The sequence below is a fragment of the Canis lupus genome, chromosome 14, assembly GCF_003254725.2.
Source record: "Canis lupus dingo isolate Sandy chromosome 14, ASM325472v2, whole genome shotgun sequence".
Taxonomy (NCBI): Eukaryota; Metazoa; Chordata; class Mammalia; order Carnivora; family Canidae; genus Canis; species Canis lupus.
Window position 1 is genome coordinate 39,751,278 of NC_064256.1, and position 19,197 is coordinate 39,770,474.

Sequence of the window (19,197 nt, forward strand, 5' to 3'; positions counted from 1 at the left end):
CAGACATTCTGATTTCACTGGTCTGGGGTGTGGCCTGGGCAGCAAGATTTTTAAGTGCTCCAAGTGATTCAAACATGCAGCAAAGTTTGGGAACCATTTAGCCTAGAAAGTACTAAGTGTTCAACAAATGTCTAGTCTCTCCAGGGCCAGCTTTGCAATTTGTGGGGCCCACCGTTTGAAAATTTTCCACAATTTCAAGATGGTGACAGCAAAACATTGAATCAGGCTTGGGGCACTCGTGAGCAGGAGCCGACTACTGTTTTCTACCTTCCTCTCATTCCTAGCGGGGTGACTCCCCACACTAAATTATCAAAAAAAAAGAAATCACACAATGGGCAAAGGGAACAAGAAATGAGGTGATCCAAGGCAGTTATGGTGGGATCTCCTGCAGGATTTTTTTTGCAAAACCTAATACCTGTCTAGAAGCAAATGCCTTGCTTGTGTGGTTCCACCGGTAATGTGAAGGCTTTCTAAAAACCTAAGCACAGAGCTGATTCCCACTGCCTCACCAGTCCATACCAGCTCGTTTGTGTCCATACCTGGTAACACGAGACAACAAGGCACCAGAGCAGGGATCCTCTGCAGGGAAAGTGTTAACATGTGGGACAGATTCTGTGCTATCAGGACACAGGCCTTACAGGGAAGGCAGTGCAGTGATGAAAAGAAATTTTGCAAGAGGGATGGGACACACTGCATCTCTAGAGAGCAGCCAGGCAAAAATGATGACCTGGAAAATTCAGCCCATTGGACCAGCCATCCAGCATGCCCTCTGGGGTGGCGTCCCTCATTTTGGGGTGGTGATGACTTGCCTTCCTCAACCTTTTTAGGGGTGCCCAGGACTCCTATGGGGCCCCTTAATCCAGTGCTTTACTAGAAGAGGAGGCAGGGAGAGCAGGGGAGCTAGGGCGAAAGGAAGGCTGGTGTGTGCCTAGGAGCTCCTCCTTAGAAAAACGCCCTGGGATCCTGGGGCCGGTGCCTCCCCCAGCTCTGGGCCGCAGTGATTTAGTGAAAGGCACTCGTGGCAACAAGTCACAGGCTCAGTAAATGCATCAGAAATGGGGTAATCTTGCAGAGAATTTACAGCTGTCTGGTCCCCACCCCACTGTCTGGTCTTGGTCCTTAGGCGGGTTCACACAAAGGGTTCAATGATTTCCACTCCGTCAACAGAAACCCAGAGCATCTGGGCCTGGGCCCAGCTGGTGGCTTGAGCCTGATGCTACGCTGTCAATTGCAGAGTTAGAGGAAACAATTTGGGGAACACTGATTAAAAAACAATCAGGGACCATGAAAAATCTGGGGAGTCCTCCTAGTTTCAAAATGGGAAGAGGAAAATGTTCGGCTCTGAGGACACTCTGTGGACATTTCATCTGCCTTGAGGACACTCAGCTTTGACACTGAGGGAACCTGCCCTCCGGGGCTCTGGCTTCCATCTCACCAATTTGGGATTTGGGAGAGAACAAAGCGAATCTTTTTCCAGTCTCTGCCCCTGGTCCCAGGCTTTAGGCTCAGCCGTTCACTAGTTCTCTGACTTCAGGCCAGGTGCTCACCCCTCTGAGGGTCCGCCCTGACGTTGCAAAATGGGGATAATCGGAGGGTCGGCGCATGAGTTAAGTAAGATGGTGCAGCATCTCGGCACCTCCTAGGGCACGGGGAGAGGGCTGCTGAGGACTCCCTCCATGTATCTTCTCACAGAGAGCCTAGAAGGGCAGGACTACTACTCTTCCCATCCGAGAATGAGAAAGGTATGACTTATAAGAAGTTAAGTAACTTAGTGGAGTTAGTGGAGGTTGCAAGCTCAGATTCTAGGTCCATCTGAGCCCTGGCGACTCCAAGTCCTGCCAGCAGCACAGGGGCCCGCCAGCTAGGATTCCCACCCAGGCTCCCCCGACCCAAGTCCAGGCTTGTGTGTGTGAACTCGAAAGCGATCCAAGGAATCTAATGGGCCAGATGGAAGAAGGAAGATAGACTATAAAGAAAGGAGGCAGAAAATACCTCGCACGGATCATCTCATTGTTGGAAAATTAAAGAGAGAGGAAAGGGACGATTTTGCTCCCTGTTGGGGCGCTGGGGGCCGCGCTGATGAGCCGGCGGTGGGGGCCAGGTCACAGGTCACGGAGCCGTCCGCAGCCGGGTTTCCAGGGGGGTGGCGGGACTCCACCGCCGGAGCCACCAGGCTTCGCAGTTCCAGCAAAGGCCGGCCCCCCGAATTCTGCCCCGGGCTGGGGGCAGAAGCAGCACAGCCTGGGCAGAGAGGCGGCGCAGGCCCCGGCTGGCACGGAGCGCTGCAAAGACGGCTGACGGGCGCGCAGCAGCGCCGAGCTCTGCGCCTGCAGCCAGGCCGGCGGCCACGGGCGGAGGGGCCGGGCCGCGGCCCAGTGGCTCCGGGAATGATGGAGTGGCCTTTAATTGTGGATACTCGGAAACCTGGGAAGCGTTGGCAACAAAGCAAGAATGGAGAGGCTGCTGGCAGCCGGATGACAGGCTGGAGGGCGAGCCTCCACCCACCTAAATGGTTAAATGGCCGGTTTGCCAAGGCCACTGAGCAAAGTGTTACCTCACCACGGGGCAGATTAAAATATGCATTTTCTCCTAATTGAGCATAGTGAAATCAGCCGGCGGTCCTGTCACAAGCGCAGGAATGAATTGTCACAGCACGAAACACGCTACTCGACAGAGCATCTATTATAGGGGAGAAAAGAGCCACATAAACTTCCTTCACGTTGGAATTTCAACCGATTTGTGGTCTGGTGGGCTGGGAGAAGCCTGTGTGAAATGGTCACCCAGCTATCCCGATCTCCTAGAACAGCAGCTCACGATCTGATTGTAGGGTTATGGGCCTGTGGCACACCCCTATTGGGCAAGAGAGCTAAACACCCTTTATACCGATTGTCCTTTAAAAAAAATATTTTATACACTTACACATTTAAAAACATATCAGGGCAAATGTATGCAAGGCAAATCCCATTTTTTCTACTGTTTTCCAGTAAAAAAATTTAAAGTGTGTCCTTATAAGAAAACAGAAAATCCCATGAGAGAATAAGTCCATCCTGGCCCCAAATCTGGTACAGGACTGGACAGAGACGCTTAGAACCTGGGGCGATGTGAAAGCCTCTCTCCCTCACACAGATCCCTGGGAGATGCTAGCACCACCTTGGCATGAAAGCTTCCACGACAGGCTTATTTCTGCTCAGGCCTCCTGCCACCACTGGATGGTGTTAGTTATGAGACCTGTCAAGCCAAGTTGATGACACTGGAACAGTCAGAACCTGTGTTCTCCATTTTTAACTTCAGGGTCTTTGATATTTTTAACACGTTGAATAGTGCTTTTTGGTCCTTTCTTTTTCTGCTTAAATATCCCTCATTTCAGACTGTCTGTAGACTTCACCATCCTAATTCCCTTCAATTTCTCTCTTCAGTGGAGGCATCCATGTGAACTCAACGACAGGGCCCTTGTGGCCCAAAAGTACATCTCAGATGGGTGGAAAACACCCATGCGGTTGGCACCCTCTGGGCTCACAGCCGCCTGAAACCCACTGTCGTTTTCATAGGAAGCATCATGACTACATCCCAGTAATGGAGTCTGTGCATCTAAATGCAGGACTGCATTTATTTTTATTAGCTTCCTTGTTATGGTTTCAGCCATGTTATTACCCATCCAGGACTTTTTTTTTAAAAAGATTTTATTTATTTATTCATAAGAGACCCTGAGACAGAGAGGCAGAGACACAGGGAGAGGGAAAAGCAGGCTCCATGCAGGGAGCCCGATGCGGGACTCGATCCCAGAACCCGGGATCATGACCAGAGCCCAGGCAGACACTCAACCACTGAGCCACCCAGGCGTCCCCATTGAGGACATTTTGAATCCTGATTGTGTCATCAATAAAGCAGCTGTTTCTCCTACTGATATGCTATATCTATGAACTGGATAAGCAGATTTCTTTGCGTTCAAAACCAAGTCAATGAGAAAAATATGCACCGAGTTCAAGCACAGAGCCTGTGGCATCCTCTAGAAGCCTCTCCACGTTTGTCAGAATTCTTCTGACTTACCAAATGGCTGACTTACTCAGCCATTGGCTGGAAAGTCTTTCTCAATTGGAGCTTCTTGGCAGCAGGGACTATGGTCACTCAGTAAATACTTGTGAGTAAAAGCAATGGAAAAAATTTGAGTTCTATTTATTCTTTTAAAAAGGACAATCGGCTGGCTCAACTGGTAGGGCATAAGACTCTTGATCTCAGGGTCATGAGTTCAGGCCCCACTTTGGGCATAGAATTTACTTTAAAAAAGAAGAAGGACAATCATACTTTAGTGTAAGACTTCGGTATGATTACAGGTAACCATAAAGAAAATACTGTCTCTGAGATCCTGATAAAATACATGACATAGAAAATGTAATCCATATATAGAAATGCAAATACAGTATCTTTCCCTGGAGACACAATGGACTATAATGACTTCTTTAGTTCTAAGAAATGATTGGAGATAAAAATAGACTAATTAGCTTTAATTAACACATTTTCTTATTATTCTTCCCCGCTAGTGACATTAGCTTATGTTCAGTCTTTGGTAGTTACACACATATCTCGTTCTTGGAGCTTAAAGTCAGGAGATGTGGGTAAAGACCCTGATATCCACTGATCCACGCAGGGTCCCTGGAAGGTCACTTATGTCCCCCAATCATAAAGAGGTGGTGCCTGGGTTGCCTCAGGTCAGGAGACAGGGGAGGCCAGCAGTGAGGGCGGGTTATATGGGTGGCTCATCTGGCCTGAACGTAGGGTCTCTGGTCCCTGGTCACTGAGACTCTAATCCTAATGTTACTTGATTTCCAGATACTTCCTTACCCATCCCCATAGTTAAATACCACTGTAGCATTGGAGACTGGGAGACTGCTCCCAGTAACAGAAACAGCAAAATTAGGAACAGCTAACATTCACTGGCTGTTTACAGAGTGTGTATGCATTTTCAGGCCTGGTGCTCACAAGAACCTGGAGGTTCTACCTCTAATGGTGGTTGTATTTTTATCCCTTTCATGGACAGAAGCTTAGGCTGTGGGGTCACTTGCCCAAATCATGAAGCAGAGTCAATAGCCTGACTCCAGAGGGTTTGCTCCTGACCACTAGGCAACACTGCCTTCCTTATCAGTCTACACTGGATGTGGTTTGGTTACATTTAATTCCACAAGTAATACCTGAGTTCCCATCACATGTAGACACTGTGTTAGATGGAAGAGACTTTTCTTGTCAAAAGGCAAAATTCCTAGCTGTGTGCATCTTACAGTCCATGGAATTAGGTTTTACAGCCTCAAAGCCTGATTGAGTTAAAATATCCAGAGCTTATTTCTCACTCAAGCTGCATGTCCACTGCAGATAAACTGGGGTCTCTGCTCACTATGGATCACTCAAGGACACAAGCTACATTGAGATCTCCCAGAAGAGGGGAAGAGGTAGGCACAGAGGACTCCCACTCTTCCCAGAAGAGACACACATCCCTTCCACTCCCTTCACATTGTCCACAATAAATCCATGGCTCCCAGGCTCAAAGAGGGGCCTGATAATGCAATCTCCTGACAACAACCCCCACATGGAGGCTAAGACTTCCTGCCTCACAAGGCAGAATGTGGTACGTCCTAAGCTGCATGCGCCATACATCAAAAGGGCCTGGAAAATAATTTCCTTTTATGGGACCAGGAAAGATGGGCTTTGTGAGATAAGCGAGACTGTAGTTGGCAACACTTGGGGTGCAGTGGGGTGAGGACCTGAGTTGAGAGAAGAGTAAGAGTAGAGGCTGAAAGTGGGGAAGGGGGAGGCCACTGGGAGTAACAATCTGGTCTAGAGCACAGAGTGCGAGGTGGTGTGTAATAAGGACAAGGCAGAAGGCTGCACCGAGCCTGCATGGAGAAATCTGTTGTTCATTCGGTGGCCTGTGGAAGGCACTGGAAGCAATGGCTGTGATATGATCAGACAGCTGAGCTCTAGGAAGTTTCTCCAGACAGCAGCAGCAGAGAGGGGAGTTTGAAGTAGTGGCTTCAGGGGCAGGAAGGAGGCTGTTTCAATCCCTCAGGGGAGGGGGCGAGTAGGCGCGGGAGGGCCAGGGCTAGGGAGCCAGTGAGGATAGAAAGTAAAGAATGGGTAGAAATAAAACCCCCAGAACCACAGAGTCACACATGCTATCAGGCTAGATAATCAAATATAATCAGAGAGAGTGGGAAAAGGAGGGAGGAGAGGAAAAAAAAAGAAAAAGCCCTGATTTCAAGCCTACATGAGGTTCTTGGATGACCGATGGTACCTCTTGAGAAGCCACAAGTATTATCTACAACAAGGTCACACCAAATCTTACGTCTGTGGAAAACAGGAATCCATCCTGGTCACATGAATGTCTTACTAGGCAAGAGCCTGTTGCCAACCCTGTAAAATATGTTCTTCTCCCAGGAACATGTGACTTAAGTCACTATTTAGCTAGTAAGTGTGCAATAGGATTTGTGTGCTAACCCTTACACATCAGCACTAACCATGGAAAAGTCTTTTACAACCTGTACTTAGTACAGGGGCCTGAAGCTGGTATGAAAATATGCTTATCTTCCTCGGACTTAGAAACATACATATTTTATGCAAAGATTTTTGGAAACATTAAGGAGAGACCATGTGTCGGTGAGTTTATTCTATATGCATGACCAAGAATTCAATTCAGGAAACCTGAGACAGATTATAGGGGATTTTGCAGAGTCAGCGCTGTGTTACACACCGATCACTATCATGAAGTCCAAGGTCTAATTAACCCTACTTCGATGGAACTACAATCAAAATCCACTGAGGCTAAGGTTATTTTAACTTCAATCCGGTCTTGCACACGTCAGAGAAGCTCAGCAAATACCCCCATCTAATCTGCCTTGCACAGCAGGTGTATCTGTGAAGGCTTAGGATCTGCTTTCCAGTGAATATAAAGCTTTTGTTTTATAATGAATCATATGCATCAGTAAACATACTTTAATGGTTTCATGTTGTTGTCTTATAATTAGATCAGGAATTCCAGACAGTCTAGTAAACAGGAGAATCCAAAGCCTGGAAATAGGAGTTAGCTTTTTCTGGGGATTTTTGGCATGATATGGCAAGCATATAGCTTCCATACTGAAGGAGCAGGTTCTAGAAAATGAGTCCCAGAAAACCACACAAGGTCTTGCTACTTGAGTGTGGTCTGTGGCTCAGCAGCATCAGGACGACGTGGGAGCTTGTGAGAAATGCAGAGTCTCAGGCTCTGGCTCAGATCTACTGAATCAGAATCAGCATTTTACCGAGATTGCCAGGGGATGTGTGTACACGCTGAAATCTGAGAAGCACTGACACGAGGCACCCACCACAGCAAGTGGACTAAAGAAATTTAAGTGAGGGGATCCCTGGGTGGCTCAGTGGTTTAGCGCCTGGCTTCAGCCCAGGGTGTGATCCTGGAGTCCCAGGATCGAGTCCCACATCGGGCTCCCTGCATGGAGCCTGCTTCTCCCTCTGCCTGTGTCTCTGCCTCTCTCTCTCTGTGTCTCTCATGAATAAATAAATTTTTAAAAATCTTTATGTATGGAGAAACAGAGAAAGAGAGAGATGAAGGCCTAAGAGCATTACCACCACGGTAGCAATGAACACACCTACAATATGGCTATCTGGATATCTACACACCACTCTCCAATAAAAATAATCAGAGCTTTCAGAGAAGTGGCTGATTCTGAACTAGGGCATAGAAAACACAAGATGAGCCTGGAACATCTTGTAGTGCCAGAAAATAAGAAAATGCTCGAAAAAAGATGAGAGCCTGTCAAAAGAACACAGCGGTCAACCTGGAAGAGCCAAAAGCTAAAACAATCTAGCAAGAAAACATACCAGTAGATTCTAACATAAAGTAAAATAAATATCCCTAAATAGATCAATCGATCAATCGATCTATAAATAAGTGCTAAAAACACATAAATAACTGTGGTAAAATACATATAACATGAAGTTCGCCATCTTGACCATTTTTAAGGGCACAGGGGTTTGTGGCAATAAGTACATTTACATTGTTGTACAATGGGCATCACCGCCCAGCCCCAGGACTCTTTCTATCTTGCAAAAGTGAAACTGCATCCATTAAACAATAATTTCCCATTCTCCTCTGGCAACCACCATTCTACTTTCTGTCTCCATGAATTCGACTACCCTGGCACCTCACATGAGTGAGTGGAATCGTACAGTATTTGTCCTTCTGTGACTGGCTTAGTTCACTCAACATAATGTCCTCAGGATTCATCTATGTCATAGCCTGTGTCAGAATCTCCTTCCTTTTAAGGCCACTGTATGTGCACCCCACGTTTTGTTTATCCCTTCGTCCGTCAGTGGACACTTGTGTGGCTTCCATCCCTTGGCTATTGTGAATAGTGCTGCCAAGAATACATGATATCCTGCTTTTAGATCCACAAACTCTTCACTGAATTATCAGATTCTTACAATATCCCTGGGAAATAAGTATTATTATTACCTTCTTGTTTTTCAGATGAAAACACAGGGGCTCAAAGTATCATGGCTACCAAATGATGCAGCGGGGTCTTGAATGCGGGTTACAAATCAACAGGCCTTGAGGTTCGGCTCCACTGATTAAACAGAGCAGACCACATACATCTTTCATTTGCTTTTGGAAAAGAAACACTGGCTAGAAGAATATCCTCCCTGGGACTTGACTGGACAGCAGAGAGAGATTAAACTGTCCTGGGTTTTCGAAATAATGGGAGTACTACCATTCTAGGTTTCAAAAACCATATGAAACATTTTTAGGGGTCCAGAGTTAATTTAGCTCTTTTCCCCATCAAATGTTGTTTTCTCTTCTGGAAGCTCCTGAGGCCTTGAATGAGAAGGTGAGCAGGGTACACATCTACCACAATGATGGGTTCTGTGTCTTTCCCATTATACACCCTCCCTCCGTTGAGACTAGAGGATCTGACCCCCACAGGGACCTGGCTGGATTGGGGTTTGGGAGGAGGGAGTGAAGGGGAGTCTTGAGCTTGGGTGGGGTCAGTGTGGACAGCATTGGTTCCTGGGGTAACTAGTAGGCAGAACCACCCTCCTGCGCCTGGCCCTCAGGAAAAGCTGTCCCTGGCCCTGCTGAAAGGCGCCAAAACATTAACTGCCTGTAATTTTGACATGGCAGATATTTAATAAGGAACAAATTAGCACTTGGGTCTTTTTTTCCTGAGACAATCCAATTTCTATGCCAGGCACCAACTTCTATATTTCAAAATGCATTTTTGAAGGTTAATTAGAGAAGCAGCAGAGATAGTGTTTTCCAAGAGGGATTTTTCTGGTTCCTTCCAGGTCTATGGATTGCAGAAAAAATAACTTTCACACACTGTAAATTGAGTATGTGAAGCTGTGAGAATAAACCCATCTCATTAGTCATCATGTCAATTATAGTATCTAAGGAACAATTCTGTAGCAATAGCATATTTATTTGATGTTGCAAAAGCTACCTGGACCCACCGTTAGGATGGTATTTGCTCTTAATGCTCCGAGTACCTCTTTAACAAAATGGCACTCCATAAAAATTTAGTGTGTTCCTACTGTAATTAAATGGCCCTAGTCATTTTTGCATTTATGATATAAACTATAATGGCTGTAAAACCCCGCAATTAACTTTCCTTGCGCCAACATTTCATACTTGAGAAATTCTCATTACAAATTTCATTACTGATTCACTTATCTGTAATTTGTCCTATGTAACCTAAAGAATATTAACAAATTTAGAGTCACTTTTGCTCTATTAAAAACTAAATATAAAAGTCTTTCACCTAGCAAGTCAATCTTGAGATTTCAACGGGCCCCGGAATGGTTCGAGCTCGGTGGTGAGGCCGGGAAGGGGAAGCGATGGTCTGACCGCAGGGAGAGGAGCCAACGTGGAGGCAAATAAGTGGGTGGCACCGAGCCCTTCCGCCTCCTCAGCCAGCGGCACAGTCGCGCTTGAGCCAGGCCCGGGGAACAGGGGACGCCGCACCTGGAAAAGTGACAGGGAGGGACATGAAGGCCCGGGGCTTCCTATCCCAGGGCCTGGGGCTTCTCTCACTTCCGCTTCCGGTGTGCTTTGGGTGAAAGGTCAGGGCTGACGGGAGCCGCGCCTGCGCAGTTGTCTCCGGCTCTTCCGCTCTGGTAGCGAGTCTGTCAGAGGAGCCTGGTTGTGAGTACAAACCACAAAATTTTTCTTTTCTTTTCTTTTTTTCTTTTTTATGCCGAGGGTATGTGCAGGGAAATTCTTCTCGGTCAACAGGGATGCAGGACATTGGGGGTGTGGGGATGGGTGGGGGCGAAGGGACAGTGAGGAGTGGCAGGTACCGAAGGGCAGAGGGAGGGGAGAAGGTGACTGGAGAGTGTGATGCTGTAGGATGTGGGCGGAGTTACCGCGACTGGCGATGACGGGATCTAGGGTCGGACCAGGGGAAGGGGGTGCCTTGGGGAGAGTTGGTGCAGGTCGAGGAACTGAGAGGCCAGGTGTTGGGAAGGGCAGCGTGGACAAGGGGTTCAGCGGGAGAGGGAAGGGGAGGGCCCCTGCCTGAGTTATGCTTACGCTGCCCTTTGCCTTCTCCCCTAGGCGCCGCCGCCCACTGGCTTGTGGTGAAAGCTGGAGAAACTTTCTGCCTCCTCTCAACCCCTGGCCCCACTTTTTAAGGCAGAAACCAATCTACACCCACATTCAAGCCAAGTGAAGGTTGTCTGACTTGGGGTAGGTGTCGGAACCCCTCTGGGGTTCCCCAGGCTGCCAGACTGGGAAAGGAAGGGCTCCCCTAGATCGACCGCTGAGGCTCCCTGTGTTCCTCTCAGGACAGCCCATTTCCTAGTAGCTAAAAGCAAGGGCCTCTCCCCATCCAATGAATGGGTGCCAAAGCCACGTTAGCTCAGGGTGCCAACAGCCACGTTAGCCCCTGCGTTTCCATAACACAGATCTCCACGAGGAAGCGCCTGAGTAAATATTTCCCCCCAATAACCTCCTATCTCAGCATTTTGCTGCCTTCCATAACTGCATTCATTTTATTCTAATTTGTAATTAACTTTTACAAAATTAAATTGGAGATAGAAAATTACTGTCCCGACATAAATAATCCTGCTGCGGGATGTGGCAGTGTTAACACAATCAACAATACGATTCATAAATGAAAGAAATGTTGTCATACTTATTACTTCTGTGTGCTCCATCTTTTATAGAATATTACAGTGTAAATTGAAATTTTATATGATTTAATAAACCTCAAAAAGATATTATGGCCAAGTAACCACATAACTGTAACAAATTGTCCTCCTCCCTCATTACAGAGCTTTTCTCCTCACACGGGGCTCAGCCTCATTATCAGAGCGGTGTCTTTGACAACCTGGAGCCCATTAAAAACACCTTGAAGAAAGGGTACCCCACACTGTGGAGCTTCAAAATCTATACCAAGCTGGAGTCCTTAAGGATGGTGTTACAACATGAGCAAGCGGCTCCTTCATTTTTCATCCTAGGGTATCAAGGAACAGACATGTTATCTGGCCCCTATGTGACTGACCCCGGCCACGTTGCACGTCGCCACCAAGACACTGAAGTCAAATAATCGAAATAGCAGCGGAGGACCTCTCTGCTGGGGTTTACAGCCCCTCCAAATCTTGAGCTGCTTTTATAGGGTTACTAGTTGAGATTTAAAGTTTCTTTGTTTTCAGAGCACCAGAGCTCCCATTTGCCACCAATTGCCATTTTTCAAAGGTTTCTGGCTCACCCAGGAATTCATTAGGGTGGTAGCAGAAGAAAGGGTGGATAGACTAGACCCACAGTGCAATCCCGACCCCGCTCCCCACTCCCCACTCCCTCACTTGGGGGCCCGAGCCTCACCCACACTCCCTTGTTTTCCAGTTTGGAAGGAGGAAGCCAGGGATGTGAGCACTCTCTAATCATATGCAGTGGTTTTCTCGGAGCCTGGTGTGATTTCTGGAGCTTCCAGCAATGTGTGGGACACACTCTGCACTGAAGAATTTAATGACTTGTTTTACTGCTGCCTGCCATCAATATTTATCTATATTAACTGAAGAAAGGCATTACTTGAAATGGCGTTTCACACCTCTGAGCATTATACAGTAATTCCAAAGTCGTAAGTTGTACCAAATTCTACGGGCAACCACAGAGATGCAGCATGAATGGAAATAACCCAGCTTGAAGTTGTGAAACTTGAACCGTCTGCAGCAATCTGGAAAGCCAAAGTCAAGATTATTAAGAGTTGCTAAAGGTGAGACTCTCTGGTTAGAAAGCAGTGGCAACAATCTTTCCTTTGCTCTCTGTTCCTTGAATTAATAAGAGCACTTTGCAAGTATACATAATAGACGAGAAACGCTCTCGAGAAAGGCAATGAGACGAGGCAGATGAGTACCTGGCTTCCTTCTGCCTTAATCATTCAGGCAAGCCGGCTGAATCATCCCTTCCATGTTTCCACTTACCCTTCCGGCCGGCAGTGTTCTCACTCTTGGTTTCCCCCTGCCAGGAAGCCATCTCTGACCCTGTTACCTCATGCCAACATTTTCTGGTTTGCATCTCTTCAACACACTTATGAAAAAAGTATCCTACTTATTCGAGGGCCTGTACCCTTGCTGATTGCCTGCCTCCCTGCTGGCACGGAAGTGCCTTGAGATCAGAAACACACCAGGCAGACAGCCGTTCTGTCTTTAGCACTGAGCCCAGGGCCTGGTATGTGGCAGGGGCCACTTTGATTTGCAGGGTGAATTACCCACCCTAGAAGATCCTGAGCTTGAAGCACTGTGGATACTTCTAGTATCCACACAGACCACATCATTTTGAGCCAACAGCTTTAAAAGGACCATGTAAGCATCCCATGCTTGAGCTTTACTCAAAGACCAGCAGTTTCAAGGATGAAAGGATGTAGGAGATCAGTTGGGCCAACCCTTCACCTCACAGAGGAGAGAACCTAGTCCCAGAGGGATTAAGAGACTCACTCTTCCAAGGTCGTTCAGTGCTTTGCAGAGGCAGAAGTAACTCCAGGACCTGGGCTTCTGGCAGCTGCTGGCTCTGGCTCTTTCTCAGATGCTGTGCTCTATCTCCAAAAATAAGCTCTCCAGCCAATGACTTCTAGAATAGCTTGACTTTCACATTGTGATCTAAAATGCACTTCCTATAATTTTCTCGTCTTTGGAAATTATGTTTATGGGACATCTGGGCGAGAGAATTAGTCCTCAATTCATAATAGATAAGGTTTACATTTTTAATAACGGGATTAGAACTTCAGGGAAACTTTATAACTGCACTATTAGCACACCACACTTAGGTTTTATATTAATACAAGATTACTGGCCCAATGACTTTACACACTTTGGAAGAAGCACACGACTTGGAAGAAGAATGGTGAACAGAAGGACACATGTTCACTGGGAGTCTGCTTCCCAGTCTTTCTGGAGTTGTAAAAGCCTGCTGTTACTTGGTGGCTTCTGTGAAACAGGACTGACACATTGCTTATTTCCTTTAAAAAACTATGACGTGGAATTCATTTATTTTCATTTTAAGGTTGGAAGCACTTCTTGAATAAACCAGAGATGCCCTGAAGAGTAAACTATAAGGATAAGAATCACTGAATAAGAAGCTGTAAACCAGTAGGTAAGACTGTGTACGTATCAGTCCACATTCAGACATGACTGTTAGCATGACTTATAAAGTCATTTATGTCCCTTAAATAAATGATAGTGATTAAGGAAAGGGGGGGGGATTCCTGGGTGGCTTAGCGGTTGAGCATCTGCCTTTGGCTCAGGGTGTGATCCTGATCCAGGGATCGAGTCCCATGTCAGGCTCCCTGCATGGAGCCTGCTTCTCTCTCTGCCTGTGTCTCGGCCTCTCTCTCTGTGTCTCTTATGAATAAATAAATAAAATCTTTAAAAAAAAAAAAAGAAAAGGCGGGGGCTTGAGGGGGAACAAAGTCATTCGGGAAACAGCCATCCTGCTGTTTTCAGAAAAAAAGGGACAACATGGGCCCAAATCCATGCCATCCTAAGCATTAATTCTCAGAGTAAATAAAATTGTTGGCTAAATAAGATCGCTTTTCTCTGAATGTCATCTGTTTATCCACTGTTCTAAAAAAAAAAAAACTATTAGCAAAGGTGAAGAAAAGCATGGCTCATAATATGGGTAGAATCTTTGAAAAAGGGGAAATATGTAAAGCTTTCTTTCAACATCAAATCAATATCTCATTTTCTTAGTGATTAGAGCATCCAGCTCTTAATGTGTTAACTGATAGATGATTTCAATCCTTTCTTTACTCTCTATATTTCCGAAGCAGGATCATTTTCATGTCTGTTGGCCATCGTGCCCGTACTCCCTGTATTAGGTCAGTGGAACATGCGCAGATGCAAAGACAGCTTTAGGTATCTCAAAATCAGAATCCGGAAATATTTTCTTCGTTCTTTTAAGCTAACAAGCAATGACAGGTATTCAAAGCATCGAGCTGTCAACGCTGTGACTTCGGCCGTCGCCTGCATCATAATCTGTTTCTTAGTAACACTTGGTCTGAGCAGCAGTAATAGAATTAATTATACTTCATTTTGCTGCCTTTAACAGTATTGACCAAATTTAAGAACAAATGAGAAGTGCTTATCAAGCTTGAAGAAAATAATCCATCAGTGGCACAATTTAAATTCTCTGCAGTTCTCTTATTAATCAAAGTAACACTTACTATCCTATCTCCACTTCCCATTAACAGTCATTAAGCCCTGCTGCTGATTGAAGCAATTTCTTTAGGGATCTCAACCTCATTTTTAAGAGAACCTTCTTTAGTGGAAAACAATATCATAGAAACGCAGCAACTTAAAAGAGAGGAAGAAGGTTCTTCAATCATGTTCTGACCTTGATATTTCTCAACGGTGTGAGTTCAGAAAAGTGCACAACTGTGAGCCTGGAAACTTCGAGAGTGGAAGGGCTGTCCTTGCCTCAGCTCCAGAAAGAGGCACGGATGGAACAGGCGAGGCATGGACGGGGCTCCAGCTGCTTGCCAGCCTCTCTGAAACACTATGGCCCTTGTCTTAGTCTTTCACTCACAGTGTCCGAGGCATCTCAGAAGCACAGAATACCCGAGAAGGGCTTACCAGGACTACCTGTGTTTTGACTTGTGGTTCTGAGGAAGGAAGGGCGGGTGGTGTGGGGTGGGAGGACTTGGCTCGGAGGCAGAACTCACCATGTCTAATCCAGAGCATCACGAGCAACCCAGCTGGTCTCTCAGTCTCTGTTTTCCTCTGAAATGGAAGTCACAGCCTCGTCTGCTAGGTTTAGCTCTAAATTGCGCAAAGCGTGCAAGGAAATGTATGTGCAAATCTTTTGAAGTTGTTCGATGTTGTGCAGATGTTAGCTCATCGCGCCCTCGAGGCCATGGATGGTGTTTCATTCCACTCTGTCCCCGAGCCCCGGCTCCCTGCTGAGGCATCATAGGTGCCTCCTAAGTGCTGAACTGCTGCTAACGAAGCCCTGTTTCTCAACAGGTGCATGAGGTAAGGAAGTGGAGTGGGCCACCTGGGTGGCTCAGTGGTGGAGCATCTGCCTTTGGCTCAGGGAATGATCCTGGGGTCCTGGGATCAAATCTCACATCAGGCTCCCCGCAGGGAGCCTGCTTCTCCTTCTGCCTCTGTCTCTGCCTCTGTCTCTCTGTCTCTCATGAATAAATAAATAAAATCTTAAAAAAAAAAAAAAAGAAAGTAGAGTGGCAATTTTTCAAAAATCCCTGCCATAGCGTTGAGTGGCAGGGGTCATGGATGGACAAAGCATAGGTCTGGTGCACTGGGGAAAAACCAAAGCATTATTAGAATCAAGGGAATTTGGAGGGCAGTGTCTGTGAGGCTAAGAGTTCTGTGATGGGTATAATTGAAGAAATGGTGGCCATAAGAGGAGGATGCCAGAGAATGTTGGTGATTGGTAAGGGGAAGCAACACCTACCTGCCAGTTTGGTCATGCCAGGAAAGATGCTAGTGCTGGGACAGTGTCCTCACCCAGTGCACACTACCTTCTGCCCCTAGGGGTTTAATGTCAATGCTACTGACAGCACAGCTTCGAGAACCAGGCTGCTAAGAGTCAAGTCACCAAGTTGAATTGCAAAGCAACCACATAGCGGGATGGGGGATGAGGGATGGGCTTGGGAACAGGCTCTGAGATTCTATCTGACCTGCGGCACTAGAGAATTGTGTCAAGACATCTAATATTCTCAAGTCTCACCTCCTTCCCTGCACAATCCCTCAGATGCCAGTGTGTTCTTTGGGTTATTACTTGCAATTCACCATAATCCTAATATTTATAAAAGCCAACTACAACATGGCCCTGGTTACAAAATTTCAAGGTGGTAAAACATTCAGTATTCATCTTGCTCAATGTCATCAGTGAAGAAACAGAGAAGTCGGGTGGCATACCCGAGGTCACCCCGCCGCGTACAACTGGCCATCTTTGGTCCATTCAGAAGTGACCTCGCTCCTTTGTGCAGCCCTCTGAGATCCGTTGTGAGGCTCTTCTCTCCCCCTGCCACCCCCTCCCCCCAGAGGCTGTATTCGTATGGGAGAGACCTCTCAGGAAGGACAAGACATGCCTGTCCCTTTCTTATGTCGGTGCTTTAAACACAGAACCCTTTGGCTTTGGGTTGGCTCAGAAATCAAGGTTTCAAAAGATTGGACAGGTGAGATAGATTCATCATTTTTATAACTGTCCACGTCCCAGGACAGATAAATCAAGACCTGGATCTGAATTTGCTTGGCCAGCATAGGCGTGAAGACACCTCCCAATAGGCCATTGGGCCTGATGTATAAAGACAATCATATAATCAATGAAGAGATGGAACAATCTCAAATTCTGATGACCATCGATGACTCCAACCGCCAGCCCTGCCCCACTCTGGAGATGTTCCTGGAGGGCAGAAGGGAGCAGAGATCGGCGGGGAGTAAATTCTCTTTCCTTGAAGAGATGAAGGGCACCATCCAGCACTTAATCTTTGAGAAGATGTTAAATGTATGATTCCCATCTCTAAGAAATGAAATGCTGAGCTGAATTTTTGGATCAATGGAATACCTACTCCAGTTAAAGCACTTAAAAAGGAAAACATCTACAAAATGTCCCATTAGGCTGACAAATTTATAACACTATGAAAAGTGTGCCAGCAGTTTCAAAGCCGAATAGAGCGTTGTGTTTAAAGAGTATGAATGGATTTGAGTTCAGCAATATTTCATCTACACGAACAAGTTTAGCTATCACATCTCTTCCCAATATTTCCCACATTTACTTTTAAGTAGGCATATGTACCCATGACAGAATATGGACATCATCTTAAAAAATAAGTTGTAAAATGAATGATATTAAATGGACTTTCACAGCGTGAAGACACGGAAATATATTCTCATCTTGATGTGTGGGGCTGTACAGACATAAATGCCATTAGCATTAATGGTAATTATGTGCGTAAATCCCCATGCTCTGGATGAGAATATGCCCCTTAGTTTGCAAGTACAATGACGGGCTCATTTTTGAGATTAGAAACAGCTGAGGCTTTTTTAATCCCTCCCCACCAACGGGGAGACAAATACAGAGTGGCTCAGAGCATGAGATCTGGTCGGCCACTTTCACAAAACGTGCGATTCAAGCCCTTTAAAATTCTCTCACCTCCGAAAAGCTGAAGATGTAGGAAAAAGTCTCAGACTGGAAGCTGAGTTTCCCAGAAATTTATGCCAGAGCATTCATAGTTGCCTGTCACCTGCCAGGGTGGCTACACTACGGGAGCTCTGTTCTCTCATAACGAACGTGGTTTATTATGGTCCGGGAACTACCGAGAATAATATTTTTCAGTCCACCCAGAAAGGACTGTCTAACTACAAAGAAAATTTGCAGAAAGTAAGCAAATTTAGCATCCTGTTCACCAAAGCCACTGTAGTCTAATCTTATTAAAACAGGCAGGCAGATGACAGTGCCAGGGAAAAGGTTCACGTCTTCTCTTTCTAATTCTTAAAGTAATAAGGCAGCGGGACCCAAGCCTTCGGTTAGGCCTTCCTGTTTGTTGTAGGAAAACCAAACAAGTCCTGTTGGCCAAACAGAAGACTTGAACACAGAGGACCGCCTGCTTTACAACTTTACAAACACTTCATCAGGGTAAGATGGGACAAAGAGACACATGTAATTAAAATATACTAAAAAAACAAGCCATTGTGGCTTTCAATTACAATGGAACGAAGAAGCAACCATATTATTTCTACAAACTATTTTCACTTAGCACAGTTCAGATGGAATTATTGCCATGACCTTTTAAAAATGTGAAAGAGTGAATCAATACCCTTTCAGAGGCAAGATTGCAGGAGCAGAATTGGCCGTGCTCTAATAGTGTGTATTTCTGCATCAGAAGGCAGTTGAAACCTAATTATCGTCAATCACATACAAGGTAGCTCCACGTACTGATGAGTCCGGGCAGGCGGCAGCGTGCACGGGAGGGTCTGTGCGTGCGGGTCTTCGAGAGGGAGGAGCACGTGTGGCACAAGGGCCGGGGATCCACGGAGCCCTAGGCCGGTGGAGTCAGGCTTACAGGTGAGTTATAGGGACTGTCACTCATTTACAATAACTAACACCGGCCTGTCAGAAATAGCCACCTGTAAATGATGTATGAGTGCCTGGCAGCCTGCCATCCCCCAATAGACCTTGCAGCCAAGAATCACATTTTATTGTCGAGGTCATCGGAATGCTTCCTTGGATACATGCCATATATTATTAAAAAATAACAAACAGCCAATCAGCAACATTTCTTAAGGCTCAAGGGCAAAATAGCCAACCTGCTTATAGAAAATAGGAAACGAACATCCGAGATCCGTTTTAGCAGGTGAGTTTTTTAATTGCTTCTCTCCACATATAAAGAAACAACGCTGCGGAGAGGCCTGAGGCGAGCAATACAATGTTGGATGGAGAGAATGCACTGGGATGTTCACGTTTCCTAGGCTGTTTTATCCATGACACCAGCACCAAAAATAAACTTCTCTTCATCATCAACAATGACAGCCCCAACTGCTACTCTGGGTGCTGATGGTAAGTCTCCAGGCTACAAAAACCACAGAAATTGGTGAGTGAGGCAAGGAAGTAAAGATCTCTGGTTTGATTTTTTCTATCCAACTCCATCTTTTTTGGAATCTGCCTGAGAGTACCAAATGATCCTGTGTCCTGTGACA

General features: G+C 46.1%; 2 long non-coding RNA genes across 9 annotated transcripts in view; one reads left to right on the forward strand and one right to left on the reverse strand.

The window, feature by feature from the left end:
- The window catches only part of LOC112670610 (uncharacterized), a 52,958-nt gene extending 42,863 nt beyond the window's left edge, over window positions 1-10,095 (reverse strand). For 6 of the 7 annotated variants that reach the window (XR_007402059.1, XR_003143077.3, XR_003143075.3 and 3 more), the window contains exon 1: window positions 9,801-10,095. This is a non-coding gene — a long non-coding RNA (uncharacterized LOC112670610). Of the gene's footprint in view, window positions 1-8,497; window positions 8,610-9,800 lie in introns of all 7 variants that reach the window. The other variant, XR_003143076.3, reaches the window with a different exon arrangement.
- A 12-nt stretch (window positions 10,096-10,107) lies between these two features.
- On the forward strand, window positions 10,108-15,668 carry LOC112670611 (uncharacterized). 2 transcript variants are annotated; one of them, XR_004804560.2, is made up of 4 exons: window positions 10,108-10,183; window positions 10,595-10,726; window positions 11,314-12,254; window positions 13,541-15,668. It is a non-coding gene; the product is annotated as an uncharacterized LOC112670611 (long non-coding RNA). The 2 variants fall into 2 exon arrangements; XR_004804559.2 differs by having other exon boundaries at window positions 11,314-15,668.
- Window positions 15,669-19,197: the final 3,529 nt, after the last annotated feature.